Source organism: Schistocerca cancellata, chromosome 5 (assembly GCF_023864275.1).
Source record: "Schistocerca cancellata isolate TAMUIC-IGC-003103 chromosome 5, iqSchCanc2.1, whole genome shotgun sequence".
Lineage (NCBI taxonomy): Eukaryota > Metazoa > Arthropoda > Insecta > Orthoptera > Acrididae > Schistocerca > Schistocerca cancellata.
The window spans coordinates 241555867-241574587 of record NC_064630.1 but is presented as its reverse complement, the minus strand read 5'-3'; the positions used below and the strand labels follow the sequence as shown (position 1 = coordinate 241574587).

General features: G+C 44.0%; 1 protein-coding gene across 2 annotated transcripts in view; it reads left to right on the top strand.

The window, feature by feature from the left end:
- LOC126187822 (probable cytochrome P450 301a1, mitochondrial) overlaps nucleotides 1-18721 on the top strand; it is a 357451-nt gene that overhangs the window by 34329 nt on the left and 304401 nt on the right. Inside the window, exon 1 of one of the 2 annotated variants that reach the window (XM_049929118.1) lies at nucleotides 13567-13639. The exons of the other annotated variant lie outside the window; for it this stretch is intronic. The gene's annotated coding sequence lies outside the window, so the exon portion shown is untranslated. Of the gene's footprint in view, nucleotides 1-13566; nucleotides 13640-18721 lie in introns of those variants that run through there. 2 annotated transcript variants of the gene reach the window in all.

The window sequence follows — 18721 nt, the reverse complement described above, 5'->3', positions numbered from 1 at the left end:
TAGGTTAGTTAGGTTTAAGTAGTTCTAAGCTCTAGGGGACTGATGACCACAGATGTTAAGTCCCATAGTGCTCAGAGCCATTTGAACCATTTGAACCTTGAAAAGCTCAGGAAATGGGTGAATCGAGTGAGACGAGACATTGCAGACAAGTGGATGCTTCATCATGGGAGCGCCCAATGTCACACGGCCACTTCCATCACGGAGTATTTGACTACAAATGGCATTTCTGTTGTTCCATAGCCTCACTATTCACCTCATCTGAGTCCTATTGACTTTTTTGTTCTCTCGAATTTGAAAAATGTCTTAGAAGGACGTTATTTTGGGATTCCGGAATATGTTCAGAAGAATGTGAGTGACAATGGTCCTACCAGTTGAAGCATTTCAGCGCTGGAATCTATGACTGGCGGTGTATAGTTGCTGAAGGGAATTACTTTGAAGGGGCCAATATTGTTGCTTTAGGATAAAAAAACCTTTGGCAGATAAAAAATCGTTCGCATTACTTTCCTCACCCATCTCGTACATTGCTTGGCAGGCTTTTCTGGGCTGACGACGCTGTCATTTTCGAGGTGGAACGTTTCCCGAACAGCAAAACTGCAGAATTCTGCAACGTCTCCGCGAAGTACTACATCAATGAGAAAAATTGAAAAGTGAATATGTAGAGAGGGACAAACACTACCAACAACTTTCGTGATCACAGCTTGATTTTTTTCGAGGTGATGATAAATTAACACTTTAAGCCTACCGGTACCTCTCTTCAGATGGTTTGATTCCGCAGGTGTCGACTTCGTAATCTGAAAAACTGGCTGACAGCTGACTCAGCAGCGATAGGCACGAGGCGTCGTTAACCATTTTGATAAGACGGTGTCTCTTGCTGTCTGATGGTGTATCTTTTGCGATAACAACCTCACCTTGAGAAGATACTGTGCCGTGACTAATGTGAGACACAGGCTGGGCGGAAATGAGTGTGCATCCCTCTAATAGCATTGCACTCTCTTTACAAAGGCCATCCACAAACGGCTTTCAACTGGCTTACTTCAAACCAAGCAACGAAGGAAAATTAGGGGAAAAAATCGTGTTGTCACAAGTTTTCGTGCAGCGGTAGAGAGGAGAATAACGAGCAAGATATAAAAATCCTGAGCGGTAAACCAAGGGCGTGGGGATGGAGGGGCGTTTAAAGATTACTTTTTTATGTTTTTCTTGAATATCTCGAAAACCGCGGCAAAAACATTTCCCACTATTAAATTCAACTGCATTTCCCACAAAAATACCGTATTCATTTTTTTCTCTTGGACTAACAGTTTCCCCGCAGCAGCGGATGGCAATATTGCAGATTATTAAAAAGAGTGATTTTATGGTATAATATCGGTGTTTATTGTTAAAGGAAGTGAGTTATGAATAAAAATTAAAAGTGTGTACCACATGTAAGTGTAGGAGAAACTTATGAAGAGGGCTCCTTGTTAGTAATCGTGCACATCAGTGCTGTAGCGTTCTTTCAGGAAAGGCAATTTCCCCCACAATGAGCGCCGCTCGCTTTTCAATTTACAGACAGTTTATACCTCCCCAGCAGTTGCCCTCCAGTTCTCTCATTTGAGTAGACAAAGTAACCTCACTGAGCTCCTGTATATACAGTGGAGTTATTTTCAGTTTAATAAGTAAGTTCTTATTTCCGTCGTCAGTGATTCACTAGGCGTGCTGTGGAAGGGTCGGGTACAACTTTGTGAAAGACCCTGTAGTGGTTTTTGTGACGTAGTGGTGTGGAGTGTGCGAGGAATCGCTTGCTCGCTCTTTATTTCGTAGACTTACAAAGGACGGAAGTGAATGACCAGTGGCGGATCCAGGATATTGTTTTGGGAGGGGATTGACCCAACTGAGCGTAGGCTTTCTCAAGGTAAACATTAATGTACTAAAAAGCACACATAATTTTATTTTGCTCATTTAACGCATAGCGAGTCTCCTCGGGTAACGCTTTTAAAATTCTTCAGTTACTTCGACAGGTTGCAGGCTGTCAGATATATCTCGGTGAATATACATGGCAGCCAAACCATTCACTCAACCAGTCATCCGTCATCACCGTACGAAGGTACGAGTTCATCAGTTTAAGCGAAGAGAAGCTACGCCACACACTACAAGGAGATACTGGTAATACAGCAAGAATTTGTAAAAGAATTTTTATATTACGGAAAATTTCATTTGTCTCTTGATGTGCCTCTGCCGCTGTTTGGGGAGGGGGGGGGGGGATGTTCCCTGTCTCTCCAGAACTCCTTCCAAAGAGTTATTTCTCCCGATGACGAGAGAGGACGAGGCAAGTCGCTGCTGTAAACACGTGCTGCTGCCACTAAAGAGTTCAGATTTTCTGTTTTTACGATGGCACTTGGTATAAGGGTGAACAGGTCGAATATTGATGAACGCTCTGCTTTCGAAAAGCGACTCGTCAACTGTCCCAATACAAAATCGATGAAAGGAAGGAATAAATCCAATCTGAAACAAAGCACGACATGACATTATTCTCGAACTCGAAAGAACAGAAAAGAAAGGGATGTCCAAAGGTTCTACAATATGACACGCCTCTTGGAAAATTTCTTCATACTTCGTTTTTCTGTATCGTCCCAGTGTTCTTATACACTGTCTACCACATCACAGCAAAGGTTGAGATCTAATGCAACAGCCTGAAGTTGCCGTGAAAGCGAAACCGTAATTTCAAATACAGCAGCGGTTACCGTCAAAGTTAAAACAAAGTCGTATCATTGAATAGAAGCCAGAAGACTTGCACTTTCCGATGACGGAGTTCTACCCATTTCATCAAGGAACTATACGATAGAGATAGAGTCAAAGAGCTCTACGAATTGAACGAGTTCATCATGGCTTTCAAGCCAGCATGTATCACTAAGACTTTGTAACCTAACTCTTTTCGCCTCTGGGTGTTTTTGAAGGACAGCTCACTTGATAAGTTCCAACCTTTTTGCAGACTCGCGCACAAAATTGGTGTCACGACTTAACAACTCCCGTCATATTGCGAATACTAGGCAAGCTGCAGGCTCTCACGATAGCTATGTTTAGTTATTGTGCTGCACAATACATGTAAGTCGCTTGCAGTTGGAGCTGCTTTATTCGGGAACTTTCCAGACATGTTGGCGCCTCCATCATAACTTTGACCTCTCAAATTCTCAACTTGTAGGCCGACTTGTTTTAGTTCTTGAACGATTTGATCGCTTAGTGCAGCGCCAGTCATGTCAGTTGCAGATAGAAAGCATATGAAGTTTTCGTGTATTGTGCTTTTTTGTAATTTCAGCTACCTGATACATACACTGAGTTGTTCTGTACCACTGACATCCGTTGTTTCGTCGCCAAGGACAGCATAATATTTTGCTTCTTTGACTTTGTCGAGTACCTTTTTAATAATAAGAGAATGGCAACAATCAATCAGCTGATTCTGAGTTGTTCTGCTCAGATATGTAGCATTTTTGCAGCTGTCTCTAAATGTTTTTGGAGAGACGAGTCAACTGAGTCAAGGCGAAATTTTAAAAGTCCTCGAAGTTTTCCTTGGCTGATGTCATCAATTAGTGTACCATAATCTCGGTGGCCTCTTAATGGTATGTTTTCTCGATCACATATGATCGTCTTTACTGTAGGAATCAGCCGCTCTCTGTTTGATTTAATCGTTTTCAGTTTCTCATTTTCGATTAAATTATTTACTGCTTTTTCAGGGTTTTCATATGAACTTTTGAAATGTATGCTTTTTAAAACTGCCATTTTGTGATAATCTGTAGCAGAATTCTTTCTGAAGATTTCTAGTGTTTTTTTGTATTTGCAAAGTGGACGAGTGACGAAAGATGTTAGAGCCACAGAATGCTTGCCCCCACTATCTGGACCAGAAAATAGTAGGGAAGGCAAACAATATGCACAGCTCTGTTGTTGGCTATAGACTATCCAAGAGTATTCCTTTAGCCAATTAGAACGGAACTTTCCTGTTTGTCCACCCTCTGTCTGCTCCGGATATTCATAATTACGAGGTTCTGAAGATTCCGTCAGATGTTTATACTTTTCCTCGTCACTGAGTACTTTTCCTACCACACACGAAATATCAGAAGTATTTTCAGCGTAAGTAGTAGATGTACTTGCCACTCCCACTGACACTGGTTCCGGTTGTGTAACAACAGCAAACAAAAACTACAACTTGTACGAAATCAGAGAATCATACATAAGCAAATCAACAACTAAAATAACTCTTCGGAACTATTTTACAGGGTTATTTAAAAAGGCCAATAATCATTTAAGGGTTTATAATAAAACTCATTAATATGAAGCATTTCTTTTATTATGGTGCACACTTGAACTCAGCTAGTCCCTGTAAAAGTTACATACGAAGTAACCTGATCGACCAAAATGTATGAAACAGCTGATTTTTCGCGATTTTTAAGTTGGTCCCACAGTAATAGTTGTTCTTATTGATGAGTACTTTAACCCATTATAAGATTATTTACCGTTTTTAGGTAAATAACGCGGTATAAAATTCAGGGCAACACCGGCATGCGCGCGAAGAAAGCTGGTTTAAAAAGAATCCACACGATGACTGATATTACATTACATCATTTACGCTATAATATTATTTCACGCTGTCGCTTGTAGTGCAAGCAGAGAGGATCGAGTGCTCAGAGCATTTTTGTTGCCAACAGTGAAATGAGATTTCCCGCTAAAAGAACTTATTCAAAACCACTATAAACCACTTCATTTTTATCTTGAGTTTGACAAAACCATTAGATCGTTATTTTTAAGCAATGAGTACGTCGAGCAACCAAAAGTATGAGACAATTCAATTATCCCTTTGTTTAAAGCTAGAACAATATTATGAAATGAGGCACAACGAACTTACCTAATAGAATATGGAGAGCTAGGGGTTAACAACGTCTTCCTCGACAGAAAAAAAAATGGCCCTGAGCACTATGGGACTTAACTTCTGAGGCCATCGGTCCCCTAGAACTTAGAACTACTTAAACCTAACTAACCTAAGAACATCACACACATCCATTCCCGAGGCAGGATTCGAACCAGCGACCGTAGCGGTCGCGCGGTTCCAGACTGAAGCGCCTAGAACCACTCGGCCACACCGGCCGGCACACGACAGAAGTTTCAACACCAGAGGCAGAGCAGTGGTGTCACATAAATTAACACGTGGAGACAGAGAATCCAATCCCATGAAGAGGGGAAGTGCTCAACGAATAAAAATCTGCGGAACATTGGGGCCAATAGTGCAGGGGATGCAGCAACCAGTAGTCCTAAGGGTAAAGCACTAGTGGATTCTCTGAGTACGAACGTAGGGAGCATCTCCATGTAATAATTTATGTGACACCACTTACATCCGAATAAGCTGCTTTAACGCAGCGAGACCAGTTGGGTCAATAAACCATCAGTTAACAGCTGTCTGCGGTTTCATTCAATTTGAAGTCACCATGAATTTCAAAGGCTGTGGCTGCACATGTTACAAATCTGTAAGTTCCCAGCTGCGTCAGCACTTCTGTTGGCAGATCATTATTGTGGCAACACTGTTTCTTCCTTTCGATTCCCGCTCGAATCGACAAATGCGAATTCAACATTTCGGATTTCATTTTATTCCTCGCTTTACTTTTAATAACGTTCATCTGGCTAACAAGTCTTTCCACTTCCGCATTCGATCATGTAACATTAGTCGCGACGGCGTAAAAGTTGTCAGTTCGTGAAATGTGTTGACGGCATTTGCATCTCTGTTGAAGCACTTCACACCAGAAATTAACTGCTTCTGTTTCGGACCATTTGGCAACAGCTGAAGTTATAACGACACGAAGAGCTTTGGACACTGAAAGAAGTGAAATTCTCCCCAAAATTTCATTGTTGTCTGGAAGTCTTTGCAACAACTGAATTATTAATTGGTAAACAAACTGGATGCATCTCAGACGTAGGACATGTTCTTGTTCTGGGTGTAATTAAGATTTTCTCAATTCATTAAACTTGTTTTCGAACTAATATCCTAGATATGTTTTGGGATCAAAGTGGTTTTCAAAGTCTAAATTTAATTTTCTTTGCATAGGTGCATAGGATGTGTAGGGACAAAAACTTTTTTTTTTATTAATGCTTCTGTTAGTACAACGTGGTTATTTAACAGCTTACACGGATCCTCTGTGTTGAGTTCAAAATGTTATTAACGAGATGCAAATTTGAAAGAATCGTCTTGGAAAATATTTAAATACACTTAACTGGATTCATGAGAAAACACTGAATAAAGCATTTCTGCAGTGTACCAGTTGTCTTCGATTCGCATTGTTTCAATGTGCGTTCTAAGCTCTAACCGCTGATCTGTAGTCCTTGTTACCGTAGGCTCAACGGACAACCATCGAATATCACATGCGCGTGGAATTTTAAGGGGTTCTGCTCCTTTGACAGTCTGATAAATATCACTATTCAACTGTCGGTGAGTTGAAGAATGCAAAAACCGATTATAAGTTTCCCTAACAAAGACGTCCAGATTTCCTGGAGCGTCTTACTTGCAGCAGAAGTAGCACGTTGAGCTGAATGGCTTACAAATTTTATAACAAATAAATCCAGAATTACATTTTTCAAAATTTGATTGACACTAGTGTGAACACCCACAATTACATTCGTATTGTCTGTGCCTATACACTCCTGGAAATTGAAATAAGAACACTGTGAGTTCATTGTCCCAGGAAGGGCAAACTTTATTGACACATTCCTGGGGTCAGATACATCACATGATCACACTGACAGAACCACAGGCACATAGACACAGGCAACAGAGCATGCACAATGTCGGCACTAGTACAGTGTATATCCACCTTTCGCAGCAATGCAGGCTGCTATTCTCCCATGGAGACGATCGTAGAGATGCTGGATGTAGTCCTGTGGAACGGCTTGCCATGCCATTTCCACCTGGCGCCTCAGTTGGACCAGCGTTCGTGCTGGACGTGCAGACCGCGTGAGACGACGCTTCATCCAGTCCCAAACATGCTCAATGGGGGACAGATCCGGAGATCTTGCTGGCCAGGGTAGTTGACTTACACCTTCTAGAGCACGTTGGGTGGCACGGGATACATGCGGACGTGCATTGTCCTGTTGGAACAGCAAGTTCCCTTGCCGGTCTAGGGATGGTAGAACGATGGGTTCGATGACGGTTTGGATGTACCGTGCACTATTCAGTGTCCCCTCGACGATCACCAGTGGTGTACGGCCAGTGTAGGAGATCGCTCCCCACACCATGATGCCGGGTGTCGGCCCTGTGTGCCTCGGTCGTATGCAGTCCTGATTGTGGCGCTCACCTGCACGGCGCCAAACACGCATACGACCATCATTGGCACCAAGGCAGAAGCGACTCTCATCGCTGAAGACGACACGTCTCCATTCGTCCCTCCATTCACGCCTGTCGCGACACCACTGGAGGCGGGCTGCACGATGTTGGGGCGTGAGCGGAAGACGGCCTAACGGTGTGCGGGACCGTAGCCCAGCTTCATGGAGACGGTTGCGAATGGTCCTCGCCGATACCCCAGGAGCAACAGTGTCCCTAATTTGCTGGGAAGTGGCGGTGCGGTCCCCTACGGCACTGCGTAGGATCCTACGGTCTTGGCGTGCATCCGTGTGTCGCTGCGGTCCGGTCCCAGGTCGACGGGCACGTGCACCTTCCGCCGACCACTGGCGACAACATCGAAGTACTGTGGAGACCTCACGCCCCACGTGTTGAGCAATTCGGCGGTACGTCCACCCGGCCTCCCGCATGCCCACTATACGCCCTCGCTCAAAGTCCGTCAACTGCACATACGGTTCACGTCCACGCTGTCGCGGCATGCTACCAGTGTTAAAGACTGCGATGGAGCTCCGTATGCCACGGCAAACTGGCTGACACTGACGGCGGCGGTGCACAAATGCTGCGCAGCTAGCGCCATTCGACGGCCAACACCGCGGTTCCTGGTGTGTCCGCTGTGCCGTGCGTGTGATCATTGCTTGTACAGCCCTCTCGCAGTGTCCGGAGCAAGTATGGTGGGTCTGACACACCGGTGTCAATGTGTTCTTTTTTCCATTTCCAGGAGTGTACTTGCAGCTTGTTTAGCTCTAATTTCAATTCTTGAGGCGTGTCTTTAATTGCTGTCACACTACACTGTGCATTATAATGTTCGGGATCGGCTAATGTTAAAAATGTTGAAATGATCGAATTGGTTGCAGCACTGTAATATATTATTGTTATTCCTAAAAATTTGGTCACGCTATCTGTTGATTCATTAATTATAATGATATACATGCTGTCACCGATATCTTACCGCAAATTTTTCACAAAGTACTGCCTTTTACACGTTTTATAGCTGCACTCCATTTTGTTCTACGTATTTTAAGTTTTTTGGCAATATTACTGTCTGTGAATTTACTCTTGCACGAATCAGTTAAGTGGTGACATGACATGATCGGACATGGGTGGTAACAAGTAATGCAAAGGGACCCTCAGCTTGATTCACTTTTGAATAGTTTTTCACGCTATTTTTGTTTGTTGACAATGGTGCTGCCGCTGTCTCGTGTGTTTTGTTACGTCACTGTAGCTTACTATTGCCGCAGAACACGCTAACAAAATATTACGGTAAAATTTGCAATACACTCTTCTGTCATCGCCTTGAATTCTTTCTAGCCAGTCTGCAGATTTACTACCGCGTAGCGATTCTGCACGAAATTTCTGGGTATACTGTCCCTTTACACATGTTTAGTACTAAAGCAAAAGCAAGTGATATAAGATACACCAAATTATCATCAGCACTACAGATATGCACTGAGCATGCAACTGCAGATTTATTAATGTAAGAGCGCATAACAAAACGGGTGCATGACAATACGGCCACAAACGAAGAAAAAATACCGTGTATTATAAATGTTTAGGTGATATAAATTTAAGAGCTACTAGACGTTAGCAAATTAAATAGTGCTGTTTGCTGTATGTATAATGGATCAAGTGATTTTAAAAAATAATTTTACCATAAACCACCCAAATGTTATTAAAATTTGTCATAATTCACACGAGACAGTAGATGAAAAATCTGCACACTAGACAGGTACTCAAAACCACCAAATTTAGTGGGAGAAACCATTAACTTCCCAATACTGATCCAGAGTACAGTCCACAGCCACCCACACCACACCGACCGAGAGATCAACGAACTGAACACAGTAAAAAGTTACAAACTCGACTAATCGTGTTTGTATGAATTTCATTCAGTACATATAAGTAATCAGAAATATGTACCTGCTGAACGTTGAGTCGACAAGAAAAGTCTCCGACATTGTTTCCAGGTAATACTGGTTCATTTTCGTTCGAGTCTACCACTTCTTCCTTTCTTGTAAGTAAAAAAAGAAACGAACGAAGATCTCCTTGTCTACGTTTCGATGCCATTTTTTTAAAAATCTTACAAATACGAACAAGAGCACGGAGTTATTGAACGCAGTTTTCCGAAATTCCTTCACCAGGGAAGACGAATGGAATATTCCAGAATTTGAAACACGAACAGCTGCTAGCATGAGTTTCTTAAAAGTAGATACCTTAGGGGTTGCGAAGCAACTCAAATCGCTTGATACGGGCAAGTCTTCAGGTCCAGATTGTATACCGATTAGGTTCCTTTCAGATTACGCTGATAGCTACTTAGCAATCATATACAACCGCTCGCTCACCGATAGATCTGTACCTACAAATTGGAAAATTGCGCAGGTCGCACCAGTGTTTAAGAAGGGTAGTAGGAGTAATCCATCGAACTACAGACCTATATCATTGACGTCGGTTTGCAGTAGGGTTTTGGAGCATATACTGTATTCAAACATTATGAATCACCTCGAAGGGAACGATCTATTGATACGTAATCAGCATGGTTTCAGAAAACATCGTTCTTGTGCAACGCAGCTAGCTCTTTATTCGCACGAAGTAATGGCCGCTATCGACAGGGGATCTCAAGTTGATTCCGTATTTCTAGATTTCCGGAAAGCTTTTGACACCGTTCCTCACAAGCGACTTCTAATCAAGCTGCGGGCCTATGGGGTATCATCTCAGTTGTGCGACTGGATTCGTGATTTCCTGTCAGGAAAGTCGCAGTTCGTAGTAATAGACGGCAAATCATCGAGTAAAACTGAAGTGGTATCAGGTGTTTCCCAGGGAAGCGTCCTGGGACCTCTGCTGTTCCTGATCTATATAAATGACCTGGGTGACAATCTGAGCAGTTCTCTTAGGTTGTTCGCAGATGATGCTGTAATTTACTGTCTAGTAAGGTCATCCGAAGACCAGTATCAGTTGCAAAGCGATTTAGAAAAGATTGCTGTATGGTTTGGCAGGTGGCAGTTGACGCTAAATAACGAGAGGTATGAGGTGATCCACATGAGTTCCAAAAGAAATCCGTTGGAATTCGATTACTCGATAAATAGTACAATTCTCAAGGCTGTCAATTCAACTAAGTACCTGGGAGTTAAAATTACGAACAACTTCAGTTGGAAAGACCACATAGATAATATTGTGGGGAAGGCGAGCCAAAGGTTGCGTTTCATTGGCAGGACACTTAGAAGATGCAACAAGTCCACTAAAGAGACAGCTTACACTACACTCGTTCGTCCTCTGTTAGAATATTGCTGCGCGGTGTGGGATCCTTACCAGGTGGGATTGGCAGAGGACATCGAAAGGGTGCAAAAAAGGGCACCTCGTTTTGTATTATCACGTAATAGGGGAGAGAGTGTGGCAGATATGATACGCGAGTTGGGATGGAAGTCATTAAAGCAAAGACGTTTTTCGTCTCGGTGAGATCTATTTACGAAATTTCAGTCACCAACTTTGTCGAGCCCACCCTACATAGGTAGGAATGATCATCAAAATAAAATAAGAGAAATTAGAGCTCGAACAGAAAGGTTTAGGTGTTCGTTTTTCCCGCGCGCTGTTCTGGAGTGGAATGGTAGAGAGATAGTATGATTGTGGTTCGATGAACCCTCTGCCAAGCACTTAAATGTGAATTGCAGAGTAATCATGTAGGTGTAGAAAACCGCTTGAACAGCGCATTCTATTGTGTCTGATTGGACAAACCATACAACAGTGCCCTATGCGTACAGCAGCACACTCGTATCAGGCGAGCGGTTGACGGTGGCAGTGGTGAGTGTATGTAGCTGTGTTCGGAATGGGTGGCGAGCGATTTAAAAACTAGTCACATAAGCACCTTCTTAGAGAAATGTAAAATTCGAAAACATACTACACCTACTTAAAATAGATTACGTAACAAGCGATGAAAATTGTGCTGTAGGTAGTATAGTACTAAGACATTAGGTTAATATCAAGTTTAATTTGAGGTTTGTCAAGGGTGGACCCAGATGCTTCTTCTTTGGAGAGGGGGCCTTGAGCCTCTTAGCCCCCCCCCCCCCCCCGAATCCACTACTGTGCATGACCACAATCTGACGACCTACCTTCCCTCACGCGTTAACACTCGACCCCCCCTTCACACCCTCTACCTCTTCAGACACCCAGAACACAATTTGTCTCTTAATACGTTTCTGATGCACTTAGATGAGGTACATGCACTTAATATTAATCCTTAACCCACTTAATTTAACAATAAACATCGATTTCAAACCATTAAAACATTGTTTTTAATCCGAGTAGCAATAGGTACAGAAATCAGTCGCAAATAATGTTTGTAAAACAATAAACTGGTAGCCAAGATCGCAGGAATTCTTTTTATTCCATGATTACCGGTTTCGGCGAAACTAAAGCCGCCATCATCGGATCTTAGGACACATACAGGTTACAAGGCAAACAATGTAACCTGTATGTGTCCTAAGATCCGATGATGGCGGCTTTAGTTTCGCCGAAACCGGTAATCATGGAATAAAAAGAATTCCTGCGATCTTGGCTACCAGTTTATTGTTTTACAACCATCTAGATCACTCCCACATGAGCACAATGTGCTTCCTACAAAGTAAATAATGTTTATTGCATATCTAGATTTCGATCACTGCGTGGCCATCTTCAGTGCTATAGGATACATAACGAACCATTTGCATTAAGGTTGAAAGTTATCTTAATAAATAAAAAAGACAAAGAAGATTGTGTGAATGTGTACCTTCTGCTTTACTTCTGGATCGTCTCTTTGTGAATGTATAGTCCCTTTATGAATTAAAAAAAGAGATTGAACTTTAATGAAATTAATTATACTCGACACTGTTAATTGGCCCTGTGATACTGAAAACTCGTATCGTCTGTATTTTGCTTACCTATGCCACAATGAAAAACACTGCGCACCTGCTCTCGTACAAAAAGAAGAAAAGGCGTCTCTTAATTTCTGAACTGCTAGTAACTACAAAGAATCGCAGTAGTGCAATATGATCTCTTAAATACAAGCAATGCAAACTTGGGTCACATGAAATTTATCTCTCATAAAAAAGAATGTTCTTCAGGTAACAGGAGCTGGATAATGACGTTGCTCTCTAGAAAAAAATTCTTATCAAGAAACTGGCTTAAAAAGACTTCATCTCAGAAAAAAGTTCTTGGCACTATTCCATTTATAAAATTTCACCATTGGACGCTTAGTAAGCAACAAGAAAATATTTCATTACAAATTACAATTACATAAAATCAACACTGGAGAAATAGAAAACTGTAAGTCATGATGAAAATTTATTCTGAAACATAAGTGCTCTCACTAGTGATTAAATTCCTACGTTTTTTTCAAATCCATTAAAACTGACTGTGAGAAAAACTTTACAAAAACAGCAAGAAATTCCTAATTTGGATGTCTGTGTTTAACCAAGAATGCCGAACTAAATGCTGCTGCAGTAAAGCAAAATATGTTCATTCCCTACCTTAAATCCCCATCTTCTCAAAGTAGTAAATACATCTCATTTAATGCATAATGATAATATTTATTTTGTAATAGTTATGTCTTCCAGCAGATAAATAAAATAATTCCCAAGAGCACCAGTTCTGCGTCCTTCCTGTACAAGCTCGCTGCGATGCCACCACTGCCACAACTGCTTATCTCCTCTCCTCACGATGAACACTTCACATCTGCGCATCTTTGCAGAGCAATGGTGACCCAACTAGTCTTCGGGCAGCGCAGCGTCTCTGGTGAGGCTGGACGCGTGTAACACAACGATACAAATATTATATGTGCGTCCTAAGACATCCAAAAACAAGAAAATTACCTACAAAATTATATACACGTACCTTTCAAGGCAACAGGCATGCCCTATTAAATGTGAGTCAGTCATAAAATACATACTACTAAATGTAAGAAAAAACATTAAGGCCACTTGTATATCTACATAGTCCCAAGTATTCATGTCAAAGGCTGAATTCACACTGGGTCGCGGGTTACAGTTACCACGCAGCCTACATCATACCAATCTACTCGTACAATGCCCTATTTTCATGTGTGATGCCTTGGTAACACGTATCAACATTATTTTACAATTCGTACGTTTTATAGTATTATATATTTTATGCTTTTAGAAATATTTGTATGAAACAAATAATGTCATTGTAACTAAAACCAGTGAGTAATGTTCTACTTTTACAGTTACAGATGGTGGTGATTGTGTGAACTCAGCATTGACATAATTTACTCCGCACACTATAACTGAACATAATATTAAAAAGGTCAGTAATCTTGTTCAAAATACCTACGTTAATAATCTTTTTATTAAAACCATGTTAAATACTAAGGAAAATTGAATTAATAATGTCAACTCATCACCCGCGTGAAGAGGGCGCTGTACTTGGTATGACGTACACTGAAGCCAGCTATGTTGTAACTGTAAACAGCGGCCTTGGTGTGAACTCAACTTTTTGGCATTAATAGTCCAGTTGGGAATATGAGCATACACAAGGTGACAATTATTGAATTATATGAAATAACATCGTCGTAACTTCTGAACAGTTGCGTAAGGGCGTTCAAACTGCACTGTTGGCCGCGTGACATTATGGGAATTAGTATTGTTTCGTTTGGCGACGAAGTCCACTTTCATTTGGATTAGCAGCACTCCATCTTCAGGCCACAAGTGGCCCATCGGGACCATCCGACCGCCGTGTCGTCCTCAGATGAGGATGCAGATACGAGGGGCGTGTGGTCAGCACACGGCTCTCCCGGTCGTCGCGACGGTTTTCTGTGACCGGAGCCGCTACTGTTCGGTCGAGTAACTCCTCAATTAGCATCACGAGGCTGAGTGCACCCCGAAAAACGGCAACAGCGCATGGAGGCCCGGATGGTCACCCATCCAAGTTCCGGCCACACCAGACAACGCTTAACTTCGGTGATCTGACGGGAACCGGTGTATCCCTGCGGCAAGGGCGTTGCCACTTTCATTTGGATGGGCTCGTCAAAAAGCAAAATTGGCGCTTTTAGGGGACTGAGGATCAGCATATCGTGTTCGAGAAGGCTCTTCACCCTCAACGGGTGACTGTGTGGTGTGCAATTACCAGTCATGGAGTAATCGGTACGATGTTCTTTGATGGCACAGTAATTACTGAACGGTACACGAAGGTTTTGGAAGATGATTTTATCCCCATTATCCAAAGTGACCATGATTTCGACAAGATACGGCTCATGCAAGTGGAGCTCGATCCATTCGAAGCAGGAAATTGTTTGATGTCCTGAAGGAGCACTGTGGGGACTGCACTCTGGCTTTGGGGTACCCAGAGGCCACTGACATGGGCCTCCATTGACGGCCATATTCTCCGGATCTGAAGACATGCAACCCCTTTTTGTGGGGCTATATTAAAAACAAGGTGCACAGCAATAGCCCCAAAACCATTGCTGAGCTGAAAACAGCCGTTAAGGAAGCCATCGATGTTCCTACATTTCAGTGGGTCATGCAGAACTTCGCTATTCGTCTGCGCCACATCATCGCCAATGATGGCAGGCGTATCGAATATGTCATAACCTAAATTCGAATATCTCTAGTAACGTTTACATACTGAATAAAGTGTGTGCATACCGTAGTTTGCAACTAATTTACGTTTACATTTACTGGTATGTGTTTTGCGACTGACACTGAAAGCTTAACTGTGCGTTTAATAAGGCATGCATATTACCTTACTTTAACTGGTTCTGTGTACGTCCTTCAGCACGGCAGAAGGCCACTCAGTGACCGAAATCTGGATATGCAGTAAACATTATTTGCGACTGGTTGCTGCACATGTTACTGCTTGAAGTAAGAGCAGTCGCTGGGCACTACTGCTTCCCCATGGAATCAACCATGATACGATTATTTTTAATAAAAAACAAAACTAAACTCCGTCCGAACAGGCCTTGGAAGGCCCAACGGTACCCACCGGCCGCCGTGTCATCCTCACCCCACAGGCCACTCGATAAGGATACGGAGGAGCATGTGGTCAGCACACCGCTCTCCCAGCCGTATGTCAGTTTACGAGACCGGAGCCGTTACTTCTTAATCAAGTAGCTCCCCAGTTTGCCTCACGAGGGCTGAGTGCACCCCGCTTGCCAACAGCGCTCGGCAGATCGGATGGTCACCCATCCAAGTACTAGCCCAGCTCGACAGTGCTTAACTTCGGTGATCTGACGGCAACCGGTGTTACCACTGCGGCAAAACCGTTGACGATTATTTTTAATAATTTTCGATACTGCTGATGAAGTGTCGGCAGAAGTGCCAACACTGTTTTGTTTGAGGAGACCGAAATGCACGCTATAAGCTCACGCAGGCTGGCGTGAGGTCTGAAACAGGATACGTAATGAATGCTATAAAGAAAAGTACGTAGCTTCTGGAATACTTAACTTTAATCCACATTTGTAGAACATCGCTCTTGATGATACATTAATACACTCCTGGAAATTGAAATAAGAACACCGTGAATTCATTGTCCCAGGAAGGGGAAACTTTATTGACACATTCCTGGGGTCAGATACATCACATGATCACACTGACAGAACCACAGGCACATAGACACAGGCAACAGAGCATGCACAATGTCGGCACTAGTACAGTGTATATCCACCTTTCGCAGCAATGCAGGCTGCTATTCTCCCATGGAGACGATCGTAGAGATGCTGGATGTAGTCCTGTGGAACGGCTTGCCATGCCATTTCCACCTGGCGCCTCAGTTGGACCAGCGTTCGTGCTGGACGTGCAGACCGCGTGAGACGACGCTTCATCCAGTCCCAAACATGCTCAATGGGGGACAGATCCGGAGATCTTGCTGGCCAGGGTAGTTGACTTACACCTTCTACAGCACGTTGGGTGGCACGGGATACATGCGGACGTGCGTTGTCCTGTTGGAACAGCAAGTTCCCTTGCCGGTCTAGGAATGGTAGAACGATGGGTTCGATGACGGTTTGGATGTACCGTCCACTATTCAGTGTCCCCTCGACGATCACCAGTGGTGTACAGCCAGTGTAGGAGATCGCTCCCCACACCATGATGCCGGGTGTTGGCCCTGTGTGCCTCGGTCGTATGCAGTCCTGATTGTGGCGCTCACCTGCACGGCGCCAAACACGCATACGACCATCATTGGCACCAAGGCGGAAGCGACTCTCATCGCTGAAGACGACACGTCTCCATTCGTCCCTCCATTCACGCCTGTCGCGACACCACTGGAGGCAGGCTGCACGATGTCGGGGCGTGAGCGGAAGACGGCCTAACGGTTTGCGGGACCGTAGCCCAGCTTCATGGAGACGGTTGCGAATGGTCCTCGCCGATACCCCAGGAGCAACAGTGTCCCTAATTTGCTGGGAAGTGGCGGTGCGGTCCCCTACGGCACTGCGTAGGATCCTACGGTCTTGGCGTGCATCCGTGCGTCGCTGCGGTCCGGTCCCAGGTCGACGGGCACGTGCACCTTCCGCCGACCACTGGCGACAACGTCGATGTACTGTGGAGACCTCACGCCCCACGTGTTGAGCAATTCGGCGGTACGTCCACCCGGCCTCCCACATGCCCACTATACGCCCTCGCTTAAAGTCCGTCAGCTGCACATACGGTTCACGTCCACGCTGTCGCGGCATGCTACCAGTGTTAAAGACTGCGATGGAGCTCCGTATGCCACGGCAAACTGGCTGACACTGACGGCGGCGGTGCACAAATGCTGCGCAGCTAGCGCCATTCGACGGCCAACACCGCGGTTCCTGGTGTGTCCGCTGTGCCGTGCGTGTGATCATTGCTTGTACAGCCCTCTCGCAGTGTCCGGAGCAAGTATGGTGGGTCTGACACACCGGTGTCAATGTGTTCTTTTTTCTATTTCCAGGAGTGTAGAATCTCAATATCTATACTGGTAATGGCGCCTTGCTAGGTTGTAGCAAATGTAGCTGAAGGCTATGCTAACTATCGTCTCGGCAAATGAGAGCGTAATTCTCAGTGAACCATGGCTAGCAACGTCGGCTGTACAACTGGGGCGAGTGCTAGTACGTCTCTCTAGACCAGCCGTGTGGTGGCGCTCGGTCTGCAATTACTGACAGTGGCGACACGCGGGTCCGTCGTATACTAGCGGACCGCGGCCGATTTAAAAGCTACCACCTAGCAAGTGTGCTGTCTGGCGGTGACACCACAGCTGACAACGTGGCTCCACAGCAGACGAGCCGTACGTTTTACAATGTTGTTCGAACGACATCGTTAATTAAAATTACAATTGCCATGGGATCATCGCGACTGGACGGTGAATCAACGCAAATTTTCACCTAGGCATGTGGTTCGTGGCGGGGGTTACTTGCAGGTACCACTACCAGTCATTACCTTTCCTTTTCCACTCACAAAGAGAGCGAGAAGAAAACGACTGTCTATATGAGCCCAAATTTATCTTATGTTATCTTCGTGGTCCTTACGCGAAATGTACCTCAGTGGCAGTAGAATCTTTCTGCAGTGAGCTTCAAATGTCGTTTCTCTAAATTTCCACAATAGTGTTTCTCGAAAAGAATGTCGTCTTCCCTCCAGAGATTCCCATATGAGTTACTGACGCGTATCCGTAACACATGCGCTTTGTTCGAACCTATCGGTAACAAATCTAGCAGCCCGCCTCTGAATTGCTTTGACGTCTTCCTTCAATACGACCTGGTCTCATCCCAAACACTCGAACAGTACTCAAGAATAGGTCGCACCAGCTTCCTATATGCCGTCTCCTTTACACTTTCCTAAAATTCTCTCAGTAAACTGAAGTCGACCATTCACCTTCCCTACCACAGTTTTCAAAAGCTCGTTCCATTTCATACTGATTTGCAACGTTGCGACCAGATGTTTAAACGACTTGACTACGTCAAGTATGAGACTGTTAACACTGCGAACATTACAGGTTTGTCCTTCCTACTCATCCGCATTAACTTACATTTTTCCACATTTAGGGCTAGCTGCCATTCATCACACCAACTGGAAATTTTGTCTAAGTCGTCTTGTATTTTCCCACAGTCACTCAAATTCAGTAACTTACCGTACACCATGGCATCGTCAGCAAACAGCTGCAGATTGTTGCTTACCCTGTCCGTCCGTCACATCATTCGTGCATATGAGAACAACAGCGGTCCTATCACACTTCACTGGGGCACTCCTGACGATACACTTGTCTCTGATGAACACTCACAGTCGAGGAAAACATACTTGGTTCTATTACTTGAGAAGCGTTGGAGCCACTGACACAACTGGGGAGCTATTCCGAGTGCTTGTACCTTTCTTATCTGTGCACAGTGAGGCATCGTGTCGAAAAGTTTCCAGAAATCTAGGAACACGGAATTTGCCTGTTGCA